We start from the raw sequence: 6,159 nt of genomic DNA, 5'->3' as shown, positions 1-6,159 counted from the left end.
CTACCCAACATTTCTATATTTTAGTTAACAATTGTCAGGGTTAGTGTGTTTTTTTTTTTTTGCATTTGGACTGAGGCACACATTGACAGAGTTGACATTTCAATTCATTCTGACAGTCTGTTCAACCATATGTGAACAAGGGAAATAAATAAAAAAAATAAAAAAAATATTCAAACTACTTAAAGGCTTGATATAAAAATGAAGGAAAAAAACAAGGTCAATTTGTAGCAGTTCTGACCTTTTAATCATATCACATGATCTTAATTTTAAAGGACAGGTTCCGTTTTTGTCCGAGTCTTAAATCAACAATCAAGTGTTCATATGAAAAGGGGGGGGGGGGTTCCTCGCTGTAATTGTTCGTCCTGTTCATGACTATTGAAAGATTTCCTTCAAATGTGCTTTCAGTGGATGTAACGGAGGTCAAAATCCACAGTGTGTCCGCACAGTCATTTAGTGCAAAAATGCATCTAAAAGTTAATCTGAAGCTTATATGAGGCTTCAGCAATCTGATTTAGCCTGGATTTAGACTGATAAACAGCCGTGTGTTAAAAAAGCACAAGGGGCTGAGGTGGTGGGGGGGGGGGTGTTGTTCGAGGTACCAGTTTGACAATGGAATACAATCCAGGAAGTTTAGTTAGAGTTACAGATTAATGCATTTAAAGGTCAATGAACACACTGCAGAGTGGGTCGTAATACCCACAGATAGGATTTTTCAACTCTGGACGGTCATTAAAATTTTGTAGCAACGTGTGCAATATAGACCGTCATATACAGCATTCATGTTACAAAGTAATCCACCGGGAATGTGCACTTATATGTATGTGATTGGCCAACACTGGATCACAGGTTACATTGTGGCAAAAGTTGAGCCTGATTCAACTTTTATTACCAGATGACTGCTGCGTTTTCTTGCCAAGCTGTCTACAGTGGCAAACCCTGCTGCATAAACACACTGCTCCCATTCAAATTAATAGGAAGGCTGAATTTTTTTACACAGAGCTGATGTCGGTCTGAATGTCAGTAATTCATATCAAATGCAAATCTGCCATATTTAAATTATTTTTAGCATCAAATTCCCTCTTTGTGTTTCCCTGTTGAGCTGTGGTGGAAGAATAGTAACAAAAAGACTTTGCCACTAAAAACACTGTAACGTTCAAACATAGAAGATGAAGATTTGACTCATTTGGACGACTGAAGCTTCGTATTAGCTTCAGATCAACTTTTAAATACATGTTTACACAGAAGGAGGACTGTGGATTTAATCCTCCATCACTTACATTTCAAGTGCATTATGAAGGGATCTTCTAATGGTCAGTATGAACAAGAGGAATGATTAAAAATAAAAACCTATTTCAGTCTTTGAGCACCTGACTGTTGTTTTAAGACACATTTGTAAAATTGTGAACCTGTCCTCTAAGGACTTATTATCGATTTTGTCTTAAAAGCCGAGTAAAAGTGGAAAGTTGAACATTTATATTTACATGAAACTCCATCTGCTGATAAAGACATCTGTAATCTGATTGAAAGCTCCAGCAAATCTACTAAATTGACCTCGTGATGATGGTGATGTTTGCTGTTTGCAAAATGATCAGCGTCGAAATATAAATGCTTCCAAACAGGCTGGTTATACTTAAGTGGATGATTCATCTGGTGTAAAATGTAAGGCGTGACACATATGAAGCAACTTTAAAATGTTGAGGATTAAATTGCAATTGTTTTGGTCTGTATTTGTGTATGTAATTCAATATATACAGTGCTTTGATATAAGAATTACACTCAGGCGTTTTCTTTTTTTCCCCATGCTTCAGGGGGATTATTGGATAATCCACAGACCTCACTGTCAAAAGTTTCTACTACTACTCTACTGTACTGCTGACGACATGTTCAGTGGATTATCCAGAGCAACAGGGACACTGTTTCTGGAAAGAGATATTGTTGATGGAATAATTTCCAAATAAGCACCTCAACTGAAATTCCATTCATCTGTTTTTGGGCGATAATGAAAATTATTTCAGAGACTATTTATATGACTAGGTATCACTTCTAGTTTGTGAGGGGGAAATCTGTAATTTTTTGTAAAATAACTCTTTAACAATGGATCAAGAGGTCAAACCCACAGAGATTTACAGAATCACCCAATTCTGCAGCTGCCGTCAAATTTATTGGAGTTTATAGCTGATTGTTTTGGTTTTATTGCAAATTTGCCATGGTTGAGACTGAGCTGCTCTGGTCTATTAATTGATCAATTTCCAGCAGCAACAGGGATTCTGGGAAAAAGCTGTGATGAGCCCACTTCCCAGCTCAACAGCAGACACACAAAATAACCAAGTAGCTTGTGAACATGAACATCTAAAGATACTAGCAGATAGTGAATAAGTGGCCAAAAAGACCCTTTCAATAAACTGTAAGGTCGCTCTGTGTTTTTGGTACATGGTCAGTGAATTGTTTGCTAACACATGAGTCAAGTTGATGATGCAATAAGGTGTGTTTAATGTAGTCTCCTCCCATCCTGCAGCTTTAACACCTCACCTTAAATGCTTTTCCTCCTGCTCAACTCTTTTCATACATATCAGTAACAACATCAAAAGCCCATCCACTATCTGGGCGGATCCATGATTTGGGATCTGTTGATTTTTGGGGCTGCTCCCTTGTAAGCATGTGTTCAGGTGGCAGGGCTGGTGATAAAAAATGTCCGTACTGTTGCCTATGTTTGTCAAATAGTTGCATTGTTCTGTGACACAGACTGACTGTCCAAAATACAGTATTATGTACCATGACCGGATTCAAACAGTACATATTGGGAGAAAAATGAATGTTTTGACAGCTGATTGGCAAAGCTATTGGAACTGTATATTTATAGCCTTGATTGCAACTTGCAATCTTCATCAGAGCTGAAGATGCCTTTTCAAGTTGAATTACTGACCTTGTCAATCAGACCTCAGCATTAAGATGAATTATGAGTAAAGTAATATTAGAAGTCCTCACAATTTTCCCAAAACTACAATAATGTAATATACTATTGTAATAAAAAAATAATAATAATGTAAATAGAAAAATAATGCCATTCAGAGTACATTCATCAACATAATGAAACAAAGTATTGTGTTTATATGAATATTTATTGAAAAAGGGTCAGCAACAGAGCTTTTCATTAGTTTTATCTACTATATCTACATTTGGTAACTACAGCATGATTAACATTTTGATGGCGCTGTTACTTAAAGCATTAAGGTTGGATTGAGGTCTTGGTCAGATGATGAAATTGTCATCACTCGAATAGACTTGAAGCATGAGACAGATTGAGGTAACTTTTCTTAATATGTAACTAAAACCATAATCGTTTCTGAACTTTATCCAAAGTTTTGGAAAAGCCTGAACCTCACAGCATGCAGGATGCAGAATGGTCTCTGGTGTCAAAGTCCTTTGCTTGTCACACCCACATTCCACCCCGCCCACGATCCCTTTGACGTCTGTCTGGTTAACAACACTTCCTGAACTTGAAAAACACTGACAGTCAACACGAAACAGCAACGATGTTTCCTCCAAAATATGGCTGACAAAACCAATTAGTAGTAGCCCTAAATAATGTACACATTCTTCATTTTTCCCTAACACATAACACATGTATAAAATATACATTGTCAATTTGGGAGCCAGTCTCAAACCTATACCTCTAAACACACAGTACCAGATATTGTACCTCCAGCAGTGATATATAATTAGATAGATCAAGAGTTTTAAGACATTTATGACACAATTTCCCAAAGATTCAACAAACACTACATTTAGGATTTGGGAATGATCCAGAATGCAATTAATTATCTGAGACCTGAACTTTGCTCTCTTAGTATAAATAGCCAATTTTTTTCCACTCAAGAAATTCTATTACAAAATTCAACTTGTTCTGTCTGTAGCTCAGTCAATGGAGATGCATTACTTACTCATTAAATCCCTTGTGGGGTTTTTTTTAGATAATAATGCTGTCAACTTACTTGTACTCACCAACCAATGCTCATTTCTCTTTTTCTGCATATAAGGTCAACAGTTTGACACTGTATGTGCTCTTCTCATCCTACGTCTTTGATGACATCCACAGAATGGACTTCTTGTATACAGAAACACAGCTCATATTCATAAAACAAAAGAGCAGCTCCACCTTATTGTCGTTGCTTCCTGACAGGAGAATATTGTTGCCAGCATGATATTTTCCTGCCAACAGTCTCCACTCAGTGACTGCGCCTCAGTTCCTGGTTATAGGCCACCTCGTGCTGGGTCTGAGAGTTGGTAAGAGGTGTCATAAGCCATGGTGGTAGCAGACACCCTGATCAGCTAAAATTAAAAGGTGGATTTATGTTGCATGGTACTAATGCAGACAGTTTTATCATACTGTAACACTTACCAATAAGCCATGCATCTCCAGCACCAACTTGATCCAACCCCATACCCACTGAACTTCTTGCGCTCCCCCCAGCCAGCTGGCCACCATGTTCAAAATGTTATTCTGTGCATCACATATTATTTGGACGTTGATTGAATGGAATTGTTTTCTATTGGGGAATGGAAAAGGTGATACCAGTACCAATCCAAGTACCCTTAAAGTGACACTGATACCAACTGAGTACTACATTAGATACCCATTATACATGTAGTTCTCTGTCTTTTATCTGGTGTAACAGGCGTGTAGGTGACATCTTGGCTGCTGAACTGCTAATCACGCTAACTCAAATTCACCATGACTTCACCACCACAGACAGGTTGTAGCTGCTGTGGCAGTGGGCCAATCACATGTCGCATTAAATCCAAGAACGCTTGCATTGATTGGCTGTTAGGAAGTCCATACAAATAGTCATATTTTCTAGCTATGGGTGCAAAAAGGATCGATTGCAGGTGTCGTTTGATGGGAGATGTTTCAGTACTATTTGGTATCGATTTATTTCGGTTGATACCTTAAAGCAGGGGTGGCGAACCATGTGCCGTGGAGAGACATGTGTATCCAGGTGATTTCACTGATTAACACAACTTCAGCCACAGAGGTGTGTTAATCAGTGAAATCACCTGTTTAAGTGTTTGGTTGGAAGGAAAACCTGCATACACATGGCTCTCCATGGCACATGGTTCGCCAGCCCTGCCTTAAAGGTATCGAGTACAGACCTAGTCTGGGTATATGGAAACTAGATGTACTCTGGGGTTAACTGGATGATTCCCTGGAGAACTTTGGGGGAGTGCATGACTAACAGTGGTATGGGATGTGCTAGACCTGTCACCGATCCTTTAGAAGGTCACAGTGTCCAGGAAACCAATAGCGGTGAGTACTTGCAAATGTGGTGGTGTGGGATTCGATCGTTTTGTCTCATATCTTACTTGAGGATGCATAAAGGCACACAGGTTTTGAAGAATTTGCTTTGGTAATTAAAATGGCTTTTGAGGCACTCTTCACTTTCAGTAAACAAATCTGCTCGATCTTTAAATACCTCTTCTCAAGGCTTCATGTTGTCCAATGCGTCAAGCAGTAGCAAATAAGCCATTACAGAGTTGGTTGGGCAGCGTGTCATACTAATTTATATAGCAAATCTTAATTAATTATGTCTGCTGTCATAATTAATGATGGGATAGGTGTGTGTATGTGTATGTATGCATGCATAGTGGTCTATTTTTGCTGTCATAATCATCCTTAATAAGTTCCAACATTTAACATTAAATGAATAAATAACTGTAGAACATTTTTCTCCTGTGTTTTCATGATGTAAATTTCTTTTTCATCTTCTTTATTAATATTTCATGGCACAAAAAACAAGCTGTCTTTTTTGTGTATTGGCTTACAGGTGGTTCAGGGCTCTCTTAATTTTGATCTTACGTAAGAGCAAGCAGGAAAGTACACCAGTATTGATAAATGCCACAAAAGTTCTTAAATTGTTCGCACACACTATTTGAGATCAAATCTGTGCATGCACATGATTTGTGTATGACGTCAAATGTTTTTTCAATGCTTTGAGCACAATAAACTGAATGCCATGCAGCTGTATTATTAAAAGTGGCAGATATACGTATCTCAAAGCAATTACAAATCAACTCAAAACCTAACTTTACCTTAAAGAGGATGTGGATGAACCAGCAGGTTTAGGGTGATGATTATAGTTTAGCTGCTGCAGAAAACATTGC

This window comes from Scomber scombrus, chromosome 21, assembly GCF_963691925.1.
Source record: "Scomber scombrus chromosome 21, fScoSco1.1, whole genome shotgun sequence".
In the NCBI taxonomy this organism is placed as follows: domain Eukaryota; kingdom Metazoa; phylum Chordata; class Actinopteri; order Scombriformes; family Scombridae; genus Scomber; species Scomber scombrus.
This window is presented reverse-complemented; position numbering follows the sequence as displayed.